General features: G+C 45.7%; 1 protein-coding gene across 2 annotated transcripts in view; it reads right to left on the bottom strand.

The window, feature by feature from the left end:
• Positions 1-26,078, bottom strand: part of ECEL1 (endothelin converting enzyme like 1) — a 435,867-nt gene extending 409,789 nt beyond the window's left edge. Inside the window, exon 1 of one of the 2 annotated variants that reach the window (XM_069617545.1) lies at positions 25,047-26,078. The gene's annotated coding sequence lies outside the window, so the exon portion shown is untranslated. The remainder of the gene's footprint in view (positions 1-25,046) is intronic. The other variant, XM_069617544.1, reaches the window with a different exon arrangement.
• Between the last annotated feature and the right edge of the window lie 1,760 nt (positions 26,079-27,838).

Genomic DNA, 27,838 nt, shown 5'->3' with positions numbered 1-27,838 from the left:
CATTGAAAGAGCAACTCGATACTCTTGAGTTGCCTACTACTTGCACGTTACTGCAGTATGTAGATGATCTCCTCTTGGCTGCTGATTCTGAGAGTGCCTGTAAAGAAGGCACCATGTTGTTGATTTGTCATCTAGCAAAACATGGCCACAAAGCTTCACTCAAAAAATTCCAATATTGTTGTCAGGAGGTCGCCTATTTCGGCTATCTCCTGTCAAAAGAGGGAAGAAGGTTGACACCTGAACGAATAAAAACTATTTCTGGCATGTCTGTCCCAAATACGCAGAAGGAAGCCCTGATAGGTATGGCTTCTTACTGTAGATTGTGGATCCCTAACTTTTCGTTAACGATTAAACCAATGCTGGCTTTGACAAAGAAGGGCATTTCTTTGCCATTGCCATGCACTTTGGAACACCAGACAGCATTTGATTTGCTCAAAACCACGCTGTGTTCAGCGCCGGTTTTAGGAACTCCAAATTATGAAAAGGCCTTTGTGTTGTATGTGCATGAACGTGATGGATGTGCTTTGGCTGTGTTAACGCAGGAACATGAAGGGAAGAATAGGCCGTGCGGCTATTTCTCATCTGTCTTTGATCCTGTTGCATGCGCTTTGCTGAGATGTTTGAGAGCTGTCGCTGCTGCTGCTGCGTCTGTAAAACAGAGCGAGGGAATGGTCCTGGGTCATGCATTAACCCTAAGGGTACCTCACTCTGTAGATATTTTATTAAATAGAACTCAAACTCAACACCTTACTTCCGCACGATTGGCAATATACAAATTGATCTTGTTTGCTCCCCACATTCGCATTCAGAGGTGTTGTGTATTGAATCCGGCTGAACTTTTACCTGTCTCGCAAGATACTGTTGATGGTGACGAAACGTCACATGATTGCCTTTACACTACAGAACAAGAGACTAAAGGTAGAATCGATTTGAAAGACACGCCTTTGAATAGACCACAAGGAGAGCTATTTTGTGATGGCTCCTGTTTCAAACTTCCGAATGGTACATCCACGGCTGCTTATGCCGTCACTACCTTAAGCACGATTGTGGAAACCAATAGAATTATGCATAATTCTGCGCAGGCCGCAGAAATTATAGCAGTAACTTGAGCTTGTGAACTTTCTGAAGGGCTTACAGTAAATATATATACCGACAGTCAGTATGCCTTTGGGGTAGTTCACAACTTCGGTAGGCTTTGGAAAGAACGAGGTTTCTAGACCTCACATGGCACAAAAATACAGCACGGCACTTTAATAGTGCGATTACTTTCAGCGCTCGCACTCCCTGTTCAGTTAGCCATTCTAAAATGTACAGCACATCAAAAGGTTACAGATGATATAGGGAAAGGGAATGCTTTCGCTGATCAGATAGCTAAACAAACTGCCACTGATTTTAGTTCAGAAATATATGCTGTAAGGGAAACTGTAAATGTTTGTACTTTCGGTGAAAGTATCGATTCTGTAAAAGACATTCAAGCAGATGCTACTGCAGAGGAGACCAAGAAATGGGTCGAGGGTGCAGGGAGATTGGATGGTGATGGGTGTTGGGTGGACAATGTTGAAGGAAAATGGTTACTCCCAGACGCCTACATTACAATGATGGTCATTATGGATCATGGTCCGACCAATGTCTGTGCGCGTAAATTGACTAAAATGTTACATAGTGTATGGGCCAATGATAAAACTTTCAAAATTGCGGAGCGCTTTGTCCAAGGGTGCATGGTCTGCTTGCAGCACAATGTAGGAAAAGGTACCTCGACTCCACGAGGAAGTTTCGCTCCACCTTCTGTTCCGTTTGAGGTCATCCACTTTGATTTTATTGAGATGGAACGTTGTAACAATCTTAAATACGTACTGGTTGTCATTTGTGCATTTAGCAAGTGGGTTGAGGCCTTCCCTGTTAGAGATGCAACAGCCATAACCACGGCAAAAACTCTGTTGAAAGAGTTCTTTCCTAGGTTCAGGCTAGCAAGAGTCATCTGGTCGGATAATGGGCCACACTTTATCGCTGCTGTAATCCTACAAATATGCGAGGGATTGCAGATTGATAAACGGTTCCATTCAGCCAGACATGCCCAAAGTGCCGGATTAGTGGAAAGGCACAACGGCATTATAAAGAACAAGCTTGCTAAGACGTTTGCTGGCACCAAGTTAAAATGGCTGGACGCCTTACCGATCGTGTTGTTGTCGATGAGAACAACCCCTCAAACTAAGACTGGGCTCTCTCCCTTTGAGGTGGTAATGGGGAGGCCTGCTAATATTTGGGGTATGCCAAAGAGTCACTCATTGCGGGATATAGAGAATGTGCTTCTTTCAGATTACTGTAACCAGTTGACTAAAAATCTATTTTCAATTTATCACCAGGTGCGAGAGGCATTACCTGTATGGTACGAGGGTCCCGGTCACAGTCTACGACCAGGGGACTGGATCCTCACAAAAGTTTTCGAAAGGTCGGATTGCCTTGCACCTTGGTGGAGGGGTCCCTACCAGGTCCTGCTAGTCACCCAGACTGCTGTGCAGGTAGCAGGGCGAAAGAACTGGATACATGCAACACACACCAAACGGATCCTGCAGCCCGTGCCATACGATACAGAAGACACAGAATCCCTTTCCAATGCTGTAACCAACATGCCCGAAACAGCAAGAACCGACAAGAGAGTATCGGAGACCGTTCCAGAGTTCGTAAGGCCAGACAAAACGGCCATCTTGTCTCCGCACTCTCTAATAGTGGTTCTTCCGGATCATCCATTTTCTGATCCTATTTCTGTTCACTCGACACCTCCAGCGGGAAGTGACGACATACATTTTTCTGACCCTTCAGCACCGGAAATTGTAAAATATAATTTACGTCCAAGAAGATAGACGTACGGCACGGTTTGACTGTGCGATTGAGGAAATCATTTGAGGGCTTGCCTTTTGGCCCGACTGTGTGAAAGGATTCTGTTGGCTAAGGGTTGTGGGAAAGACATTAAGAAGATGCGCGACTGGAGTCGCCAGCAAACAAACAATTGGTGTTTTTCGATTGAAGACTACGATGCCTGCAGCCACTAATGCTCGCACTGAACTTTTAGATAAATATGTGACTAGCAGAGACAATGATCAAGCATGTAAGGGGACCCTGAAAATGTATTGTTGCATTTTAGCAATAATAACTGGGTTTGTAGTAACTATTGGTTTTGGGTTATGGTTCCTGGAGGAAGCATATCCGCTAGAGGACTTTTTACCTGTTGAAAATGTATCTGTTATACCTACTCCTTCCGTGCAATTGCATACCTTGTCGCCTAGAGATTCTTCGCATAGACGGAACTATCAGAATAATACTCTTTTGTTAATAATGAATGCCACTCATGCAATTTTTAATATAACCAACTGCTGGATCTGCTCGCATTTACCGCAACATTGGGATAAGGGGCTAAGTTGGTAAATTCATCCTTTACCTTTGACAACTGCTTGTTATGCTTCTCTTAGAGCACTATTCTTTGGCCGTTGGAATGACAGCATCGCAGGGAACTTTGATGGTACAAATATGAATAGTTTTGAAAAACGTGTTTTGATGCCCCTGGGATGCTCACTGTTTGCAAATAGGAGTAAGCCAAACGTTGCTTCTGTTAGGCCCTCTGATAGATTGTCTTTGCCTTTTCAGTCTTTGATCTCTTTCAAAATGGCTCCTATAGGCAATAAGGATGCCACGCCTCCATCTTATTCTGTTAACCATAGCCCCGATTCAGTGTCCTTCTGCATACAGAGGAATGGAACACGGTCAATGGGTGATTTTAGGAGATGCGCCAACGTTGCGAATTTGACTAGTGAGAACAGACCTCTGTATGTAGGTGAACCTGTCTATTTCGTTTGCGGTAATGTGGCATTTCCGTGGTTACCCAGGGATTGGCAAGGAACCTGCTATTTAGGCATTCTATTACCTGGGGAATTTATTGCCAGTACTGCAGAAATTTCGAAGACTCGTCCACGACGAGATGTGAAGGGGGATACTCCAGCGCAAACTCTAGGAGACATCATGAAATCCTTTGTGCCATTTTTTGGCCAAATTATGAATTCAGAAGATATCAGGGGACTAGCGAGAGTACTGGAAAAAACCATCAACCGGACCACTGACATACTCTATAATATGACGTTAGAACAGAAAGCAATTAGATAAGTAGCTCTTCAGAACCGGATGGCATTAGATGTCATTCTGGCAGAGCGTGGAGGAGTATGTAAATTAGTGGGGTCCACTTGCTGCGTTTACATACCAGACGCCTCTACAACGATCTTTAGGGCAATCCAAAATCTACATGTTCTTAGTTCGGAAGTACATGTTCCTGAGGGAAACTGGGAACTTAGTGCATGGTTTTGGGACCTCCTGCGGTCGTGGGGATGGAAGTTGTTTTCGGCCCTGCTGATTATCTTGGGTAGTTTTCTATTCCTTTGTTGTTGTATACAGTGTCTCCCTGGTATATGTTCGGTATTAGGGGGGTGTTGCGTGCAAGCAACAAGTGTATTAGGGCATAAAATATACACCCAGATAAGGTTTCCAAGGAGTATGTGTTGAAAGAAACTAGTGTCTGATCTGATGGCAATAGATATGTCTGATAATGATTCGGGGTGTAGAGATGTTGAAATGTGGAGTTAGTCGTAAAGTGATTGGAAGTAGTTTAGCGCTTGGCATAGGCCAAAAGGAGGGTTTGTTAAAACTGATATAATATTGTTTCGTCCTCATTGTGTATGTTGGCCTATGCCCAGTCACTCTGCGAGGAAATCCGCACCGCAAGGTCGTAACCTTAAGTTAATCGAGCCTCCATTTTAGGTTAAAGCCGCATCTTAGTTAGTCGTGCAAAGTCACCTGTGGCCTAAAATGGCCGACCTATGTTCTCTTGTTCTTACTTAACCTCTTCAACCTCTGTAGGCGAGTTAATGTCCAACCTCCCTGCAGGCTACATGTTAGGGTCATGTAGACCTTGTCCTTTGTTGACCTCGGGATCAGGGGATTACTTGAGTCAGCGATGTTAACCTACAAGTATATAAGAACAATAATGCTATTTAAACATGACATGCGAAACATCTGTTTGACCTGCATTGAAACAAATGTGTAAAGAGTGTAAAGTTAAACCCAGAGAATCATAGTGCTTGTTAGTAAATGTATTAAGAAGTAAACCGCATGCACGAGATATGTAAATTAGGAATGAACCTGGCGCGAACCCTAGCCCAGTACATGATTAACTCGTAGGAGGCTGGACATCGTTATGAAGAAACTGTATAAATATGCTGATGTCCAGCTAGCAATTCCTGTTCACTGCTCACATTGAACCTTCTGGTGGTCTCTGTGAAGTACTGACGGCCAAATAGCTATTTGTGTTCTTTGTTTCGTAAACTGTTCAGAATTGCAATAAAGATTCTGGGAATCTTTACAAGCCTGTGTTGTGTATTTCTCTTTGCATGGTGTAAAAGCCTTAATATTGTATTTTCTGATTCCACACAGTGGCCCTCATTACAACTCAGGCGTTAAGGGTTAACGCCGTCGTTAACCCTTAACGCCTGATTCCAGTTTTAACGGCTGCTTTCAGCAGACGTTAAAATCCATGGCGCTAAACTGCCTTGGTGCTAATTACGGCACCGTAATTTACGGTGCCGTAATTAGCGCCTTCCCCACTCCCATTATGCCCTATGGGGCAAAAATTGTAATGGGGACGGGTAAATGGGAAATGGGGATTTACCGCCCCACAAACCTTGGAATGGGGCGGTAAATCCGCCATCCACCATGGTGTAAACATAGTTTACACCATGGTGGTAAAGTTGGTGTACTTACCGCCTGGGTCGTAATGACCTCCATTAACTTTAGTGTGGAGAGGGGCTGGACGATGTTTCAGAAATAGTAGAAATATGCCTGTGTTTAGATGTCCAGCACTCTCTCTCCTCACTGTATCGGCTGGTACACACTGCAAGGTGTTGGGAGCCAGATAGCTATCTGTTTTGCTTTGACTGTACAGAAATAAAAGATACTTGTATCTTTTCAGCCCGTGATTGGTGTATTTCATTTCGTGGTACTAAGCCTTGATATTTCTTTGTTCTTTCAGATGGCACCCGAATAGGGACCCTCAAGATTGATGCCACCTCGTTGAAGAGAAGATGCGGCTATCGGACCGGGAGCGGACGGTGAGAAAAAAGGGGGCCCCTTTGTATGAGACGTGACACCTCGACAGTACTGCATGATCGGATCCCTGGACGGTGAGCACGCGGTTCGAGAGGGCATCTTGATGAGGGTCCACATATCGAGGCGGCCAGTTTTGCCGAAATCACCAACCACGAGGGTCCTTTGTCCTTTGTAATCTGATCGGACCTCCTTTGTCCTTTTCAATCAGGTGAGTCGTGCCCCGATTCCTAAGTATCCTGATATTTGGTTGTAGTTTTGCACTCGCGAGTTCAAATGACGCCAGGTAACACCAGTGATCTGATATGCCTTGGAAATTGTCTGCCTGTTTCAGGGGATTATTCCGCAGAGACAGCCAATCTTTGGAATTTGGCCGTCCGGCGCCACACGAGGGGTTGCCGGCATGCACTATGTACTGTAAGTACGGCATTGGTAGTATAGTATTCAACGATATTTGGCACAGACATGCTTCCGAATTTCAGTGGCCAATCAATGGTAGTTTTGAAATTGCCCGTATAGAGTATTTAGAGTCCATATTGTTAAAGAAAAAAGCTAGACCTGCTGCATTTGATGTAATTCAAAATTGGAAAAAAGAAGCAATGCAGCAACTTAAGAGTATAGAGAAGCATGCACGTCGTCATATGTCTAATTCAGAAAAGCCATTATTGTATGATCAACAAAAACAGTCAGAGTCTGTTAGAAACATGGATAGGGCTTTTCAACTTGGTGTACAGAAAATATATCCGTCTAAAGATTTTCATGTCTCAGATGAGCTAATTGATAAACTTTTAAATGAACGTAGGCCTGGTGCCACTGCACCACCTCCTTATGTACCTTTTCCTGTTGTCTTACCTCTTCCTGTTGTTGCACCTCCCCCTGTTCCTCCCGTTGATCCTCTGCCGCCAGCTGTTGCTCCACTTCCTATTGTTGTTTCGCCTTATGAATCTCCACCTTTACTGACTATTACTGTTCCTGTGATTCTGTCTTTGTTGCCAGTGGTAGTGTCTCCACTACCTGTTGTACAGGATCTTTCTTTCCCAAGCGGTTCTGCTCTGCTTGTAGCAGATGAAGGGGCGAGTGCTGAATCAAAAGTAGTGACTCGTAGTACAGTTTCTAAAGCTAGAAAGAGGGAATTGTATGTATGGGCTAAGAAATGTATAGAAGAAGGTGAAAAATCAGCTGTTTTAGCTACAATTTCTGACCAAGAAAGTATTCCCGAACAGAATATTTTTATAGAGGGGATGGGAATGCACTTGGCTTAAATGTGGAATAATTTGATGGACATGGATGTCCCACAAGGGTTGAGCGATTTCAATGTCTTAGTTTACTCAAGGGACACTGCGGAGAAAGTACATGAGCATGTTGAGAGGGTTTTTGAGTTTAAGAGGGAGTTAGATCGATTACAGAATGATGAAACAGATGGTGATAGATTGGACGCTCTGTATGTGCAGAAACGGTTTCGTCCTTCTTGTAAATCAATGAGTGAAGAGACACGGATTTGCAAAAGGGATGTGCGTCAATGGATTACAGATGTTTCGATATCTCCCATGGAAGTATATGATACGTTCAGTCAGTATGCTCCATAAATGCAAAAGAAAGTGTTACAGGTAATGGTAGAGTATCTGCAGGATGAGTGTATGAAGAAAAAGATTTGTTGTCCCGCATATTTGATGATTATTTACAAGAGAGCCTTTTGGGCCCGACACTGCTTCCACCATTTTAGCGCTTGATCTGGCTTTATTGCTTAAGAAACCTTCGGAGTTGCCTACTTCTCAGTTGCCTATGAGTGAGGTTCCTCTGACATTTGTTCCCAAAGTTGAGATTCCAGCAAATGCTGCAATAGGCGCAACAGCCACTACTATTGAAGCTCACTATGTATCGCAATTTGTTCCTGTCCTGTTCTCTAGAAAGGAGGTGAACACTATTAGGCAGTCGATTCTAGACATTAGGAAAAATCCAACAGGATTTTATAAAGAAATAGAATCTGTCTTGCATTCGTCAGTTTTCACCCTAGTTGATATAGACTTGTTGTTCCCTGTGATCTTACCTGCTGATTTATGGAAACAGATTAGAACTGTAGATGATCAGGCAAGGCTGGGTGACACATGGGTTAACTTAGTACGGTTAGATGGAGAAAGGAAAGCTGGTGCAGGACCACCACAGGCGATACTGACACTGCCAGACAGAATAGTAATTAAATTAAAGACTCTAGTTCCAGAGAGAAGGATAGTTTGGGACAAACTCACTGCTTGTACCCAAGGGAAATCTGAAGGTGCTGGCATATTTTTTAATCGTTTCGAACAAGTATTTTCCGATTTTAGTGGACAAGATTTAAGCACTGAGTCAGGGAAAAGGTTGTTTGTGGTTAAATTTGTGCGTGGATTGTTGCCTGATATTCAATCACAAATCATGACTTCCGAACGTGCTTGGCAAGCTAAATCGCTATCCGAAGTATTGCATATGGCTCAATATTACGAAAATAGGGTCAATAATGAAAAAGAGAGGATTGAAAAGAAAAAGGGAGACCTGAAAAGCAAATTATTATTGCAACAGATAGAGGAACCAGAGGTGGGAGTACACAGTTTAGAGGCCAGTTTGTTCCACCGAGTAATACACAGTTGGGTCCTGTACACGTGACCAATGTGCTTATTGCAGACAAGAGGGTAATTGGCGAGCACAATGCCCGATCCTTCAGCAGAGATCGAATAACACATATGGTGTCATGGGTAGATGATCCAGAGGCTGCCCTGGGGTAGGGGGTCCTGGTAGAAGCCAGTTCACCCAAATCCACAGTCATTCTTGCAAGACAGTCAAACTAGTATAGATAGCAGAAATATTTTTGATAATCATTCAACTGCCTATCTTTCTGAGGATCTTGTCTTTGATGATATATTGTTTCGCTAGGACAGCCCGAAGCAGGGTCTGGAAAATGTACCTATTCCCGTCGATCAAAAAGGGCCCTACGTTGAGATGAAGGTGGGGAATAGGAAGCATCTATTTTTGATAGATACGGGCGCACAGAAGTATTCCATTGATCATTCACGGGTTCCAGATATTCCATTGTCAGGGCAGAATAACGTTTCTGTAGGGTTTTCCGTTTAGTCTGGTTTCTCTGCCGGTACCGATTTCACTAGGGCCATTCATGGAGCACTGTCCATTTCTTCTAGCAGCGAATTGTGGTGAGAATTTCTTGGGGTTGAATCTATTGAAGGAATTAAATGCGGTAATTCATTGTTCTTCGGATGGAGTATGTTTGACGATTTCACCCCAGCAATCTTCTGCCTCATAGTTTTTGACTAGACCTTTACCGCCTGAATTTAGTAAAGTTCTGGCGTGTTTATGGGCGGTTGATGACAATGATGTCAGCATTTTGCAAATTTTACCTGTTAAAATTGTTTTGAAGCCATTAATAATGATCCCAGCTTCTGCTACTCATTTCAGTGTGGTGGATCTTAAGAATGCCTTCTTTAGTATTCCCGTACACATGGATAGTAGATATTTGTTTGCGTTCACCTTAGGGGGGCGCTCGTTTACATTTACCCATGCGCCACAAGGGTACATGGAAAGTCTGAGTATTTACAGTAGAGTTTTGAAGGAGCATCTAGATACACTTGAGTTGCCTCCTACTTGTACATTATTGCAGTATGTTGATGGTCTTCTTTTAGCTGCAGACTCAGAAGTTGCTTGCAAGGAGGGCACCGTGTTGCTGCTTATTCATCTATCAGAGCATGGGCATAATGCTTTATTGAAAAAGTTTCAATATTGTTGACAGGACGTTGCCTATTTAGGCTATCTCCTATCAAAGGAGGGAAGAAGACTGACACCTGAACGGATAAAAAGCATTGCTAGCATGTCTGTCCCAAATACACAGAAAGAGGTCAGAGCCTTGATAGGAATGGCTTCTTACTGTGGACAGTGGATCCCTATTTTTTCACTAGTGATAAAACCAATGTTGGCATTGACAAAGAAGAGCGTTTCTTTGCCATTACCGTGGAACTTGGAACACCAGAAAGCTTTTGATCTTCTCAAGACTGCACTGTGTTCAGCACTAGTTTTGGGCACACCAAATTATGATAAGGCCTTTGTTCTGTATGTGCATGAATGTGATGGATGTGCTTTGGCTGTGTTAATGGAGGAACACGGGGGAAGTATAGACTGTGCGGTTATTTTTCCTCCATGCTTGATCCTGTTGCATGCGCTTTGCCGAGATGCCTCAGAGCTGTTGCTGCTGCTGCTGCAGCCGAAGAACAAAGTGCGGGTATGGATTTAGGTCACTTCTTAACCGTGATGGTACCCTACTCAACTAGCAATCATGAAGTCCGCTGCACATCACAAAGTAACAGATGATGCGGGGGAGAGGAAATGCTTTTGCTGACAGGATAGCCAAACAGACTGCCACTGATTTATACTCAGAAACGTATGTCACTAAAGAAGCCACAAACACTTGTATATTAGATGAAGGAATTGATTTGATAAAAGATATTCAAGCTGATGTCACTTCAGAAGATCTTAAACACTGCGCTGAGGGTTTAGCAAGTTTGGATGAGGTATGGGTGTTGGGCGGACAAAATAAAGAATAGATGGGTGCTACCCAATGCTTATATCACCGCAATGGTTACGATGGCTCATGGTCCTACTCATATATGTGCTAGAAAAATGTGTAAATTGCTAGAACCTGTCTGGGTCAATGTAAACATCTCAACGACTGCTGAGAGTTTGATCTAAAATTGCATGGTATGCTTACAGCATAATGTGAGAAAGGGTACATCGACACCGAGGGGTAATTTTGGTGCCCCCTCTGTGCCCTTTGAAGTAATACATTTTGACTTCATCGAAATGGAGCGCTGCCAGAATTATAGGTATGTTCTGGTAGTCATTTGTGCCTTTAGCAAGTGGGTCGAAGCATTCCCTGTAAAAGATGCCACAGCAATAACGACAGCGAAAACCATGGTTAAGGAATATTTTCCTAGGTTTGGTTTGCCAAGGGTCATTTGGTTGGACAATGGTCAACATTTTATCGCTGCTGTTATTCTGCAAATATGCGCGGGATTACAGATCGATAAACGGTTCCATTCTGCCAGACATTCTCAGAGTGCTGGGCTTGTAGAATGCCATAATGGTATCTTAAAGAATAAGGTAGCTAAGATCTGTGCCAGTAGCAATTTGAAATGGCCAGATGCCTCACCGGTAGCTTTATTGTCCATGCGGACCACCCTACAAACAAGAACTGGACTCTCCCCCTATGAAAAAGTAATGGGGAGAACAACCAATATTTGGAACATGCCAAAGCCCAAGCGAATGAAATACGTGGAGCATTTGCTCCTTTCTGAATACTGTGTCCAGTTAACTCAAAACTTGAGATACGATCTGCACCCACAGCACGGCTGTGCCCATAAGAAACGACTGTCCCTTGCCACTCTCGCTGAAACATAAGTAAGTGGCCAGGACTGGCAAAGTTACCTTCTATCAAGATAAACCACGTGGTCAGGAGATCACCAATGAACGAACTTAAGGAGTCTGTCGCAGAAACTTTTTGAAACAAACTTTGAGGAAGAATGTCCTTTCCTAACTCTACTCGTACGGAGCAAGCTATTGGTCGTGTGGCTGACAAAGAATCCGTTCATCAAAGATCATGGTCCTTGAAGACTCATTGTTTTCTTGTTATAATATTAATCGGTCTGACAGTTGTATTTTCGCTTGGGTTGTGGTATTTAGAGGGGGTGCGTCCACTTGAGATTTTGTTACCAACTGAAACTGTACCCACTAGGTCTTCAATTTTCATGTACCTGCATACTCTACCTCCTAGGGATTCCCAACACAGACAGAGTTACCACAATAACACTCTCCTATTAATCATGATGCCACACATGCGATTCTAAACAAAACAAATTGCTGGGTGTGTTCACATTTGCCACAGCACAGGGGAAAAGGGTTGGGCTAGTATATTCATCCTCTTCATCTGACTACTGCATGCTACGCCTTACTAAGGGCATTATTCTTTGGTCGTTGGAATGATAATATTTCTGGGAACTTTGATGGGACTAATTTGAATGAGTTTGAGAAACGAGTCCTGACACCTTTGGGATGTTTCCTTTTTGCAAATAGCAGCAAATTCAATGTTGCTTCTATTAGGCCTTCCGATAGATTTTCCAGGCCTTTCCAATCGCTAATTTCTTTCAGGATGGCTCCCGTAGGCAACTGGGATGCCATGCCTCCTTCTTATACTATCACTCATAGCCCTAACTCTGTTTCCTTCTGCATACAAAGGGATGGTTCTCAGTCAATGGGTACTTTTGAGAGTTGCACCAACATCGCAAATCTAACTAGTGAGGACAGACCTTTGTATGTAGGTGATCCCGTTTATTTTGGCTGTGGCAATGAAGCTTATCCTTTATTACCTAGAGATTGGCAGGGTACTTGTTATTTGGGTATCTTGCTAGCAGGGGTATATGTAGCTAGCACTTCTGAGGTCTCTAGAGCTTGTCCAAGGCGGGACGTTAATGGTGATACTCCTTCACAGGTCATGGGTGAGGTAGCGAAATCTTTTGTGCCATTTTGGGGACAGATCATGAACTCTGAGGATATTAGGAGACTGGCAAGAGTATTGGAGAGTACCATCAACAAAGCCACTAATATACTATACAATATGACATTGGAACAGTAAGCAATCACATTAGTGGCTCTACAGAACTGGATGGTGTTAGACGTCATCCTGGCTGAGCGTGGTGGAGTATGTAAATTGGTAGGATCTGCTTGTTGCATTTTCGCTCCTGACTCTTTCCCTACCATACTCAAGGCAATACAAAATCTGCACATCCTAAGTACAGAAGTACATGTTCTTGAGGGAAATTGGGATCTTAGTGCTTGGTTCTGGGACTTTCTACCGTCTTGGGGATGGAAACTCCTTTCAGTCTTTGTGGTAATCGTTGGTGTTCTATTGTTCTGTTGTTGTTGCATACAATGTCTTCCTGCCATATATTCGATGTTAGGGGGATGTTGTGCGCAAACTGTAGGTACATTAGGACCAAAAATACATGCACCCGAGAAAATGACTAATGTTTTTCTAATGAAGGATATCACTATCAAGGATCTAATGGCGATTGATATTTCTGAAGAATGTGATTCAGGATGTACGGACATTGAGACGTAGGGTTTTGAGTAAAGGGAATGGAGGGTTTGTTAAACCGTAATCATATAGTACCTCCTTATTATGAATATTGACCTAAGCCCTTTCGCGTTATACAGAAAACCGCATCTGAAATGTTCCGTTTTTTTATCGATGTCACCGCCATTTTAAGAATCGTCCGCCATTTTGATTTCAACTCTTGTTTCGATGCTCTAAAATGGTGGACTGTGTTTTCAACTTGCAGCCAAGCTGACGACCTTTGAGTTCTGTTAATGTTTAGGCTGACCGAGAGCAGACTGTTGACCAATGTAAAGAAACCTTGTAACTAGAAATGAACTGCCATCCAAGTGGTGTCTGCGCTCACAAGCCTCATCCTTATATAAACAAAGAGACAATGGAAAACAAACTCAGACCGTGAGGTCTGACTGAACTACATTGTAGCGATTCTTGGGACAAGGCTTACCGTGAATTAGGAAACCAACAATCTTATTGTAACTTCATGGACATGCAAACTTGTTTTGATCCCTTGTACAATATTGTAATATTTGACATGTGAACTAGGCACAAACTCTAGCCAGTAACCTATTAGTGTGGAGACGGGCTGGACAATGTTTCAGAAATAGTATAAATATGCCTGTGATTAGATGTCCAGCTCTCTCTCCTCACTGTGTCGGCTGGTAAACACTGCGAGGTGTTGGGAGCCAGATAGCTATCTGTTTTGCTTTGACTGTACAGAAATAAAAGATACTTGTATCTTTTCAGGCTGTGATTGGTGTATTTCATTTTGTGGTACTAAGCCTTGATATTTCTTTGGTCTTTCACACGCACCCCTAAATCTGACATCCGATCTTACCTGAATCCTATGCGCAAGTGCCTGTATGCCTGCCTATGGGTGGCAGATAGTATGCGGGCTTTGCGTGGCCATTTCCCCACTGAGATGTTGCACGGTCGGACCCATGAATACGTATTGTTCCGCGTAATAGTGGGCGTGCGATGGACTTCCTGCGGGCCGTCCCTCATAACGCCCACATTTACCCTTGTTCTTCCTCATTTTCTGCGTTCTGTCCCTACCCTGTTCTCTGTGCAAGCCATGCCCACGCTCTGCTTGGTGTCTCTGCCTCTCGCAGTAACTTGCTGAGCCTGCACAAAGTCCACGCAAAGCATGAAAAAGTCGCGCTCAGTCAATTTTATGAATCTGCAAACATGATTTTGCATGCGGCTTGGTGCACAAAGTCCCGATTTTCCACGCAGATAATTCCATGAATCGGCCCTTAAATATTTTTCAATGAAAGTGGTGTCACATGGTAGAAGAAATGAAAGACTTTCAGGGAATCATGCTTTGAAAAAAGTTTGATGTCCCCCGGCAGATTTGTTTTGATTCCAAATCTGATTTATGCCAGGTTGGACCAGCTTCAAATTGCGACCAGGCTTTTGCCACTTCCCAAACCACACTCATTTTGCACATGCAATTTGGGTGCTAACGAAGGTACAAACTCCTCCTGCCTATTCAGTTGAAGATATAGGGGTGTGCAAATTACGAACTGAGCATTTGCAGTGGTACAATAAGTACCATGAACTTTGTCTGCAATTTGGCTATTGGAAATCACCAATAAAATAAAAGGAATTATATGACTCTGCATGCGAGATTCACTTGGTAAAAGTCGGGCTCAGTTTGCACACACGCAAACTGCACTATTTTGCATTTGCACGTGTTGAATTGGACAAAGGTGATTTGCAAGAAGTGTTTTTTTTATTGTGGGAAGTTGATGGAGTCAAGAGGGCAAATAAGTGACTTCGAGATCAGAGACCTGGATTCCAGTGTGATCCCGAATTTGGCCATTGGCCAAAGTTGTGTGATTAAGAGCAACTCGCTCCATTTCTATGTGCCTCAAATTAATTGTACCGATTTATGAAGAGAACATGTAGAGTGTGTGCTGTCTAGTGCCAGCTACCTGTTGCCACCCTACACCCCCTCACCATCATATTCTGGTTCCTCTCCAGTGACATATATTGAAGATGTTCCAGCAATGCCCAGTGACCTCTTTGGCCAGACTGTGCCTCTGGCCATTTCCCGTCCACCTACAAGACGCCTGGAATGGCCACTGCAATGCTGCCGCCATGTCCAGGACACACCAGTGACCATGTCCGCTCGGCGGGCTACCACAAGCCTCATATATTCCGTCAGTGGGTTTGCATCAGTTCCACTGGTTCGAAGGTTAGCACAAATGGAGTCTGAATCTTGGCTCAAACCTGTGGACCTCACTTAAAGCCTACATGCCACCACCCGCCTCACTGGCAGAGTCCAGGGGCTGTGGATCAGGTCCGTGTGGCCCCTCAGGGGCACCCGCTGGCCTTATCTAGGGACGAGGAGGAAGAGCAAGCCACGTCGTGGGGCCACTTTTTAAAAAGGCATTGGCAATGCCAACAGTTTGGGCTTTTGTGTAGGCATGGCAAAGGCAATTGCCAGGCACTTCTGTAGTGGTATCAACTGGCCATTGATGGTAGCAAGTGAAAGATGGTGCGAGAACCTGGGCATCTAATAGAAGTGCCTGGCAAATGTGTAATACTTGTACACAAGCCAAAACTGTTGGATTTGCCAATTCTTGTTTTTACCAGGACTTCAGTGAAGGACAGGCTCAGTGCTTATACATCGAGTGGCTGAAGACAGACCTGGTTAAGACATTTGTATTACACCAGTAGCCCGTGTACAACTCCAATTAAGTCATTAACTCTCAGAAGACTGCTTTGAAAAAACACTAAAACACTGAAACAATGGCATGCACTTTGAGGGCACAGTTTGATGGTAAAACTTGATTTAAGTGGGCTCAAAGTTTTCCCAGGAGAAGGCGTTTTGGGTACGGGGGGGCAGGTGCTGGGTGGGAATGGCCATAGGGATCAGCATGAGGGCAAATAACCAAACAACACCTTCAAGCTTTGATTCCCTCCTCCTATGCCATCTCTCCCTAGCTGCACTCTAATGCAATAGTTTCGGCCTATACTTTGCGCAAGTGCCACCCATTAAACCAAACTAGAAATATGCACCAATGAGATTGATTGTGTTTCAGTTATCACATCTGGTTGCCCATTACTAAAATTCTCACCCCAGGTCCTTCAATGCAAATTGGCCAATCAAAGCCCCTTAACCACCCTCTGTGTGCTCAAATAGGCCCAATGTCCATACATATACATAACTGGATTTTGCTTACTTTTGGATGACGTTTTTTTTTTAAAGCTGGGTGAATTTTTACGAAATATACTTTCTAGACCAGATGCCAGCTTCTTGCAAAAGTGTGGTGTGAATCTTTAAGCAGTTTTTGCTGTGCTGCATGTGGAAGTCAAGGATGCCCTATGAAAAATTGCACATAAAATGCAAGTTTTGTGATGGCCTGACAGAACTTTGCCCCCCGCCCCTCCCAGACAGAAGTACACAAAATGTTGCATATTTTATTTTGAACGTTTTGAGAAGATTTGCCCAATAGCACCAAAGTCAGAAGCTTCTGAAAAAGTCCTCTTCCCATGGAGGGTTCAGCTTAACCATTCCAGTAAGAGTTGGTATTGCAGACCCTTATAGTAAACACTTTATAGTATTGTTCTTGCGTCACTACAGTTAAGGGTCGCATATGTATGTGGTGTAAAGGGGTTTTAAAAAAGAAAGTCTGCATTTTTGGCTATCAGAATTCTGGGGGTCGCAGAAATGACATAGATTCTTTTGCTGAAAATATACAAAAATGTTGCCTCCGGAACTCCGACTGCCGAATATGCAGACTTTTTTTTCCAACCCCCTTTACACCAGATATATATGTGGGAGAGGAGTATGGGATATGATACAAGTATGGGGGGCTGTGGCGGTCTCCCCCTGCAGATGTATGTGGTGTAAAGTGGGATGTTGGACTTCTGGGGGTCACAGAAATGACACAGATTCCACTGTGCAGAGGAAAACGAGAAATCCCTTTTCTTTTTGACCTTGTCCATGAAGGGTCGACAAACTTGAAAAGCGGCTGATCTGGTCACATCGCCAAATCTGGTGAATTTCCAAGAACACTTGAATGTAGAAAACACATTGTGGAAAAACGTTTGTTTTTTGCATTCTGCTTTCGAACACTCCAAAAAAATCATTTTTTAGAGAGTTACATCTCAAGTTCTGCTTCGATTTATGGGATTTTCGGCAAACAATTTGCCCTAGCGGGACCGGCAAACCTATCCAAAATCATAACAATTTCCTGTAACAGCGCCTCGATGCCTCTGGGCTGTAAGTGCGCTATACAAATACAAATAAATAAATAGCAACCAAGCTGCCGATAGTCACTGATGAAAAATAGAAACACATCAATACATTTGAACAAGCGCAGTACAGGTGTAGTATCAAGTAATACACCCCATTGTGGATGACGCATGCACATACAGACCCACATCATCGCCACCAGCGCATGCGCCAACAATGACTGCGTAATACAATTCAGGACAATGGCCATACACAAACAGTGTGATCCGCACACATCGACCAAACACGTGTAATGTGATCCCGAGCAACGCGCTTGGAATACCTGTAAGCTGCATGCCCAGGTGCCAAATATACATTGACAATATAGCCCAAGACAGCAGGCACGGACAACACGCAGTGACCCTACACACAGGGTGTGTACTTGTGGAATGGTGCACTGCAATTGAAAATGATGTGCTCAGACAACACGGACAAAGAGCATATATATAATTGGTTATTTATAACGCGCTTAATACCGAAGAGGTTTCTAAGCGGAGACCCGGGATTCAAACCTGTGTTGCTCTGCGACGTCTTGCTTCCAAGACGAGCGCATTGCCTCTGCATGTGTGCACAGACAACATGCGTGGACACTATACACAGAAAAAGCCTGCACAGAAAGACAGTGCATGCATGCACACGCTCACTGCACTAATCCACCACACAAACATACACCCACCTTCATCACAAATACATGCCCCCACATGCACGGCATTCCACCCACAAACACAGCCCCCTACAAATATACACCCCACACAAAAAATACACAGGGATAATACCAGAGTCTGTGTAATACACACATGCATCATGTGTGCAGAGCATGCAGGCAATATGCAGATACCATGCATACATGGACAGGATACAGAATAGGCACATCACACTCGTACTAAATGTGAGCAATACTGACAACCCGCACTGTGCACATTCGTGGCGCTCAGCTCAGCATGAACGCAAGCACGGATCACAAGTGAGGACTATGCAACATGCATGCAACATTCACGCAGAAACATCAAGCAATGCGCACATGCATTGTGTTGGGAATGAACGCTTGCGCACATGACACATGCCTGCATTCATGTTCACACACACGGATGTACTAACACTTAGTGCAACACAAATATACAACAGAGGAAATCAGTGGGAATTTCTTTTTTTTAAAGTGTTAATGTTGTTGCCAATGAAAGGTGATGTCCATAGAAGTTGGAAAGGGCAAAGTTTAATGGACAGTCGCTCAGACCAAAGGTAACACAATGCAAAGTATCCAAAGGTGGTGACTGCCGACCTTAAGGGATAGTCACTCAGACCAAAGGTAACACAATGCAAAGTATCCAAAGGTTGGCAATGCCGACCTTAAGGGACAGTCACTCAGGCCAAAGGTAACAAAATGCAAAGTATCCGAAGGTGGTGACTGCCGACCTTAAGGGACAGTCACTCAGTCAAAAGGTAATAAAATGCAAAGTACCCAAAGGGGGTGACTGCTGACCTTAAGGGACAGTCACTCAGACCAAAGGTAACAAAATGCAGAGTATCCAAAAGTGGTGACTGCCGACCTTAAGGGACAGTCACTCTGACCAAAGGTAACAAAATGCAGAGTACCCAAAAGTGGCGACTGCCGACCTTAAGGGACAGTCACTCAGACCAAAGGTAACAAAATGCAAAGTATCCAAAGGCGGCGGCTGCAGACCTTAAGGGACAGTCACTCAGACCAAAGGTAACAAAATGCCAAGTACCCAAAGGCGGTGACTGCCGACCTTAAGGGACAGTCACTCAGACCAAAGGTAACACAATGCAAAGTACCCAAAGGCGGTGACTGCCGACCTTAAGGGACAGTCACTCAGACCAAAGGTAACAAAATGCAAAGTATCCAAAGGTGGTGACTGCCGACCTTAAGGGACAGTCACTCAGTCAAAAGGTAACAAAATGCAAAGTACCCAAAGGGGGTGACTGCCGACCTTAAGGGACAGTCACTCAGACCAAAGGTAACAAAATGCAGAGTATCCAAAGGTGGTGACTGTCGACCTTAAAGGACAGTCACTCTGACCAAAGGTAACAAAATGAAGAGTACCCAAAGGTGGTGACTGCCGACCTTAAGGGACAGTCACTCAGACCAAAGGTACTCAGTCAAAAGGTAACAAAATGCAAAGTATCCAAAGGTGGTGACTGCCGACCTTAAGGAACAGACACTCAGACCAAAGGTAACAAAATGCCAAGTACCCAAAGGCGGTGACTGCCGACCTTAAGGGACAGTCACTCAGACCAAAGGTAACACAATGCAAAGTACCCAAAGGCGGTGACTGCCGACCTTAAGGGACAGTCACTCAGACCAAAGGTAACAAAATGCAAAGTATCCAAAGGTGGTGACTGCCGACCTTAAGGGACAGTCACTCAGTCAAAAGGTAACAAAATGCAAAGTACCCAAAGGGGGTGACTGCCGACCTTAAGGGACAGTCACTCAGACCAAAGGTAACAAAATGCAGAGTATCCAAAGGTGGTGACTGTCGACCTTAAAGGACAGTCACTCTGACCAAAGGTAACAAAATGAAGAGTACCCAAAGGTGGTGACTGCCGACCTTAAGGGACAGTCACTCAGACCAAAGGTACTCAGTCAAAAGGTAACAAAATGCAAAGTATCCAAAGGTGGTGACTGCCGACCTTAAGGAACAGACACTCAGACCAAAGGTAACAAAATGCAAAGTATCCAAAGGCGGTGACTGCCGACCTTAAGGAACAGACACTCAGACCAAAGGTAACAAAATGCAAAGTACCCAAAGCTGATGGTTGCCGACCTTAAGGGACAGTCACTCAGACCAAAGGTAATAAAATGCAAAGTATCCAAAGGTGGTGACTGCCGACCTTAAGGAACAGACAGTAGAAATGTAACAGGATGTAAAGCATCCAAAGGTTGGGAATGCCGACGTTAATGAACAGACTCTTAGTCCAAAGGCAACAGGATGTAAAGCACCCAAAGGTTGGGAATGCCGACGTTAAGGAGCAGACACTTAGTCCAAAGGCAGCAGAATGTAAAGCACCCAAAGTTTGGAAATGCTGACGTTAATGAACAGACTCTTAGTCCAAAGGTAACAGAATGTAAAGCACCCAAAGGTTGGGAATGCCGATGTTAAGATCCAGAAACTCAGTCCAAAATGTAAAGCAGAGAAAGGCTGGGAATACCAATTTAGGTACAAGCACACAGTCAAATTGAAGTAATTCCTTTATCAAAGCACATCAGACTGCAATTATAACCTTAACTCACACTACATCACTACAGTGTACTGGACTTTCCATTAGGGCATGAATTCATTTGGACTGGGTACTGGTACCATAACACTGGCGTTCCCAACGTTTGTAGAGTTGATCACATGTTAGCCAAGTGTTGAATAGAATGTTGATTCAGAAAGAAACAACGAGTCGATACCTTACCTTAATTAGGCTAACAAAGTCATTTATTTTGCATATTTGCAAGCTTTCATGGAGTGTCGCCACTTCCTCAGGCAGAGATGGAATGAAGCATTTGGAAAACATCACAGCATTACAGATTACACAGCCCCTCCTGCACATACCCCGTTACCTGTGCCTGTCTATACCGGATTTGTAGTTTTGCTCAGAAAGGCATGTGGGTGTTCAGCTCCCCTCCACCTTCCCCCCCTGCACATTGCAATCTTCAAGGCCTAAATGGCACACTGTGTTAAAAAAGGTCAAGGGTCAGTGAAAGTGGAGAGAAGGGAAAGGAAATGAAACAATAGCTCACCCTGCTAGTGTGCTCTCAGGAAGGCAGGAGGGGTTGCTTGGGTGTCAGTCATTGTATGTGCAGTGCAGTTGAAGCTCGGTATGTCAGGCCAGTCCCTTTACAAGATCAGTGGTAGCACAATCATCAACATATCAGGCGTGCGCCTCTAGAGGTCTGAAAGAGGGGATATGCAGCCAGTTTATGTGTTAGTCCTGTGACCTGTGGAGCCCAGTCTGGTAGCTTTGTGTCAAATACCATATCAGGATTGTGTTACATCCCAATCAAGTGGAAAGGGTGGGGGTATGACTAGGGAAAAGGGCCATGACACGTTTCTGGAAAGATTTTGGCAGATGGGACTGGGTTGGAGGGAGTTTGACAACAATGCATAGCCTTATGGAGGCTGGTGGGGCTAGTACAGTGCCAGTTGAATGTTTGTGACTGGCTTTGGGAAAAATGATGGAAAGCGTCAGGTCTGGATGTTATGATCCCTGTATCTCTATGAAAGTCTATTAGTTGGAATAGTGACTCATGAAACCGCGCTGTCTGTTCAAGCCCCCTGCCAGTGTATTGAAAATGTGCATGCATTTGAATTCATAGGTCTTTCTGGCTTTGTCAGTCCTGAAATTAACCCGCAGTACAGCAATGGGTTTGACACACAATGCTATGCACTCACTGTACTATGTAATGTAACCTATGAGCAACTGTAACTTATGAAACTGCCTTTAAGCATCTGTCCATGGGCCGCTTTCTGTAACCCTCAAGCAAGCCTTTGTAAATTTCCTTATAGCACCTTGATGCCTGTGGGCTGTAGTGCACTCTACAAATCCAAAATAAATAAATAAAGCTTGAGATCATCAAGGATATGATTAGCGTCTGAAAACTGCTCACCCACTGGACACATGTATCAAGTAAACCCTGTGAACTGTATGTTTATGCAGTAACACCGTTTACAAATACAATATATATATATACGTGAACAAGCGGTCGGAGTACCGCGAAACACGTCGTCGTGTTATTTCAGGTTCCTCTTTCTTACGCACTTTTGATGAATAAAGAACATTTGGTGCTGCCTGTTTTTGCCATCAAGCCTTTCATTTTGCTGAAGATTGGATTCTCTTTATTCAGCTGCTCTCGGGCGTGCAACCCGCTGGTTTTGCCCTGTCCAGGGGCTCAATTTTCGTTTGAAAAAAATAATATATAAATATATATATATATCAATCTATGCATCATGTTGACTACTTTCAAGCAATTTGGTGAAATTCGAAGGGTCCCCCCATTGCTCGGCGCCCCCACACATCTCTCGGCTGCCCTGAATATCGTGCATAGGTCTCCCATGTGGGGGGCGAGCTGCCCCGCGTCTGCTCTTAAGACGCCTCAGTGGGTTGCGCGACTGCCGCAATGATCAGTGTAGAATCTACGTGTCACAGTTTCCCATCTCTCCAGGGACATCTCAGCCTCTGTGATGGTTCTCGCGGCCGCTCCTAAGCGGCAAGAAGCTAATTCAAGACACTGCGTGCAATGTCTACATGCTCGTGTTCATTGAGGCTGCAAAGCCTCTGCATGAGCGATGCGGACGCACACCCGGGTCACCCGGCAGCTGGCTGCCCAGGCTCGCCCTCGCTTTCGCCAGGCAGGTCCACCCAGGGTTCCTGGACCCTTGATATCTTGCCACTGTAGCCTACACGTCTTTTTGCATAAGAGACGCACCCTGGCACAGCCCTCGCGCTTTAAACCTATAACTTAACACCGCCATTGCCTTCCTGAGCTAATAATTACTTTCCTAGTTAAAGGGACATCTTTTTGGGGTCACCGTGCACCGTCTGGGGTCTGTGTTAGCCCTTAAACTAACATCGCCACCAGCATCTCTGCCACAGACTTGGTACCCGGCGTTACAAGGGCCCAACGCAGCAGCACTCCTTTGAAAGACCCAGGGCGTCTCACTTTAAACGCGTACGCACGCAGCTGGCACGTTAACCCACTCAGCTACTTTCTCGGGTTGCGCGGGAGGCTGCATTTATTTTAGTGATGGGGGAAACGGCGATTGTGTTGTTTTGGAAAGGGTGGGTAAAGGCGGAGCGCTGTACAATGTCGGGCTCTGGGGAGGGGATTTGTGGGAGGAGGAGATTTGCCCAATACTGTGAGAGATCAGGAACAGGACCCCTGCGGCGTGAAGGGAGAGCGACGCGAGGCTTGGCTGTGATTACTGGATCAGCCCTCGGGAATGCGGCTTTTTATGGAAGTTGCAGCCGTGTCTGGGGCAGGGAACCTACATGAATTATTCCTGTTAGTCTCGAGGGAGACACGCGCTCCAATCACCTATGATTCAAGGGTTTGTTTTAGGTTGCACGCAATCCACGTGACACTGTACACCCCACGCAGCCCCCTGCGGGCCTTAATGAACGGATTTCACCCTATAAGCAAGACACAAAAACTGCGCAAGTGCACATTCTCAATAAAGAATTCACAGTCTGTAGCTTTATTACGCCCGAACAAAAGCTCTGCGTAATGTCCTATTCCGAAGGCAGAGCCGCGCAAAACCTAGCCTCCTCAAAAACAGACATCCCTCAAAGACGCCCAACAATCATAGACACGTTTTACACTGTTTGTCGCACGAAGTCAGGTGAGATGACACCTTGGCTAAGTGCTCGTTTGTGAGATCAGAAGTATCCTGGCTACCGTATGCAACCACTTCGTGTGATCTTGGGCAAGTCACTTCATCTCTCGGAGCCTCGTGTCCATTAACTGCCCAAATGTTTGGGGGAGAAGTGGGTGGGGGGTCAGCATGAAAAGGTTTGGAACTCACAGCAGGGATGTCCCTCGTTCTCTATCATCCTCCTCACTGCACCCAACGCCAAGAAACCCATAATTATAATTAAAACAAAAAACAAGGGCAGAATGGGTGAATGCGGTGCAGCTCAAACTGCCCTTTATATGTTACCTTGCATTGGTATAGCGCCTCCTGCCATGGGTTAGGGGATTGAAGCGCTGTATACGCGCCACCGTGGTTAGAAGGAACGCGGTTGGAAGAGGTGCAGGGGCATAGGGCAGCATCTAGCAGTGCATACCCTACCCACACTCCAGCATGGAGGAGTACCTATGCAACAAGTGAGAGCCTTTACGTTGGCCAGTGGTTACATTGTCATTCTGGGTCATTGCTAAGCACTCTCATTTTTCACATATCAGGAAGCATAAGAGTTTCTTGGCCAGGATCACACACGTGTTAGCAATTTAACCACCTGCCCTTGGGAGAGAATACAAATGCGTCCGTTTCGTGGGTGCTGGTGGCTTCTGCTGTTTCACAGCAATGAGAATGCACACACGAACTCTGCGGCACTCCTTTTATCCACTGCGGGAGGATGAAAGGCTGAGCCACACTCACCGGAATTCAGAAAATGGGGACAGACTTGCACCGGTCGCCTACCCATCTTCGAGGGGTGTGCAGAAAGCCACCCAGATTTCCCAACAGGGGTTAAAGCTGTGACCTGCATAAGTCGTTGCGGGCAACCTCCTCGTCCCGGTCCAGTGCAAGGCAGGCGACAGAGACGAGGAAGACTTGGAGTCATGGGGGTTAATGGTAAGTAATTGGGGCATTAACACAAAGAGCTATCTTAGTTTCATTCGAAGCTGTGCCATGCCTGTAGGGATGCGCAAATACATGTGCACCCGGGGAGCGAGCTCACTAGTTGCTGCTAGAATAACGCAACTGACAAGAGAAGCGCTACAAAAGGGGACACGAATGCTTTGCCCTAACGTTGCGCGGACATTTCGCTGCAAGTAAGCGGGGCACTCACCTGTGTTGGCTCAATGCCAGGGTGGGAAGTCGAGGACAGGTGCACACATCCAGCACGCTCCGGTGGGGTCCCAGTGTGAACTTCTTGGTACCCCGGTCCTTACTTTTGAATAATCCGCAGGTCAAGACGCGCAGCGCTCGAGCCGACTGTCAAACGCAGCAACCGGCGACCACGAGGGCTGGCTTTCTACCCGTCCGCTGAAACGCACGGACTAGCGTCGGTCTTCCAAGGAGGGGGCCCATACGCACACATGCATGATAACAAGAGTATATGCTTCCAGAAAGTGTCAGGTCTCGCCTCAAAGGGAACAGGTGGGTGGCGTACATGAAGGGGGCGCGCGAGGATGAACACGCCGGCTGCACGGTTCTCTGTGAAATGGGGGGTGCGTCACCAGGGGCACGTGGGAGCTGCGCCCCAGCAGACTGAAGGGGGAGAGCGGTTCTAGATGATAGCCAGGCTCGGGGAGGCAGCCCCAGGTGAGGAGAGAGCAGAGTCTGGACCGCTCCCTGGCTCCTGTTGCTGGAGCTGTCCGCGAACTGGGGAAGGCTCCGCGAGCAGTGATAATATCAGAAGACGGTGGCAGCCGGGCGATCCCAGCCTCCTCCGCCCCCCTAGCCAGCCCCCCTACCTGTCAGAGCGGGAGGAGGGGGAGGGGCTGAGTAAACTACACCCAGGGAAGGGGGGAGGGAAGGGGTCTGTGCAAACCCGCAGATCACAGCGTGGCTGGGCTCCCCCTGTCATGCTAACACGCGCTTCTAGACCTGGCGTAGAGGCGAGCTTGGGTAGTGGGGGCCTCTTAAGGGGGTTCAGAAGAAATCTAAGCTGGGCTTACTTGGGCTGCTCCGATCTCCTGTACCTGTGACAGCGGATCTGGGGTAGTTTTAGATTTAACCAAAGGTGGTGAGGGGCGCATCAAAGCCACTGCGTCCATTTCGCGCCTTGAAACACTTGTGTGTAGGCGCGTTATAAATGCATATCAGATATCATATCTTTTAGGCTGCTTCTCCCTCCCTGCAGCACCCTGCTGCCTGCGACTGCCAGAACGGCTGGAGAGACACTGAGAGAGGTGGGGATTGCATGGGGCCCTCCAGCTGAACCGGTGCTAGGAGAGGGGTGTTGGCTGCCGCAGTCTCCCCCCTCCCCCAGCGCCATCGCCTGGGGTTCTAGCTGCAAGGGGGCAGAGCGAGTGTTGTCTACTAGGGGGAGGGGGTGCACTGCCAATCCTCAGACCAGATTGGATTAGGGAGCAACTGAAACTGGGAGGGGGGGGGGGAGGGATCGACGGAAGAGTAATGTTTGCCGACAGGTCCCTCTATAGCGCCCAGAGACATAGAACGTAAAAGTACTACTATCAGAGATGGGTGTAGGCTGGCAGGGCTGGTGGGCATTGGGCAGAGCGTTTAGAAATAGGAGCAGGTGGGATAGGCAGACGTAAGAGCAGTGCTGGAAATGGACATTAATATCCATGGGATCCCACCAGAAGAGTGTATAGTTGGGGGGGGGGGGGGGAGTTGATGCAGCTGGAGGGGAGGTGGTGAGGGTATGGGGGTGACTCAGGAGATTTTTCTCAGTCCCACCCCCATAAATTAACATTTCCCTTTCAGGAGATGAATTAACTCCAACTAAATAACCCAAAAGAGGAGGATCGTTTCCTGTAATGTTGCACGGACAGTAAAAAAGGTGCACACCTTTTAAACCTTCAAAGCTGTGCTGAAATATTTTCTGCATATTATAATCCTAACAGGCATATTCCCAGATGCATATTATAATCCTAACAGGCATATTCCCAGATGTCCTCTCCAGGTGGTCGAGTGGTATTGTCTGTAAATCATTTACAGTGTGCAGGTGACACGAGATCGAATCCCGCCTGGGCAATAAAAGGACATCAACAATGCTAAAAACCTAAGGGGGTAATTCATAGAATGTGGCGCACGCGTGCGCCTGTTTTTTTGCGCTTGCGCCTGCTTGCGCCTGCTTGCGCCTGATCGCGCGAAGATTTTCGGTGCACGTTTGTTCCATGAATCGGCCCCTAAATGTATTACTCGGGTCTGAAATCGGTGGAGACATGTTTTGCCGGATCCTGCATCCGGGAAACTCTGGTCCAATGCCCAGCGCTGCATAAGTGCGAGTAAGTACAGATAAGGGTGGTCCCAGGTAGGAGAGGGGCTCATGCAGTCAGGGGGAGAGAGGGGTCTCACATCTAGGGGCATGTGTATATCTTTTCATTCTACAAATGTGTGGAGAAAGAAGGGTGCAAGAACTAAACAGTCATGGATGCAAACTTTTGATTTTCGCTACGGGGCAGAAATTGCCACACTGAGCGAAATCAGGGGGTCGTACCCATCTCGTGTTAAAACAACACATTCTACAGCACATTCACAAGCAGGAATTGGAAAAAAGCCATACAATGTACAGACATGTCTAAAGCGATAACATCTCGGCAGCAGTCGCCTAACCTGCTGAGCTGTCTTTGCAGCTTTCAGCTTTAGGATTCCCAACTTCTCCTGTGGCCAGCAAACAGCTTTGGCCTGTGGTCCCCTACCTCCCAATCAAGACTGAGGTAATGATGAGGTGGCCTTTCCACTTTGAACTGAGCAGAACTTGCTAATTTTCCAAGTTGCCTGCTAACACTGCACCAAGCCAGTGCCCAGCAGCAGAGGAGCCAGGAGCACTGCTGCACCAAGTGTGTCACTTAATGGTTTGTCTTTTCATTTTGGGTTGCAGAATATCCATTTGACAATGGAAACGTGAGATTTCCTCAAAGTGCCCCTTAGATGACACCCAACTCATTG

The sequence above is a fragment of the Ambystoma mexicanum genome, chromosome 10 (genome assembly GCF_040938575.1).
Source record: "Ambystoma mexicanum isolate Mex_15411 chromosome 10, UKY_AmexF1_1, whole genome shotgun sequence".
Taxonomy (NCBI): Eukaryota; Metazoa; Chordata; class Amphibia; order Caudata; family Ambystomatidae; genus Ambystoma; species Ambystoma mexicanum.
This window is presented reverse-complemented; position numbering and strand designations above follow the sequence as displayed.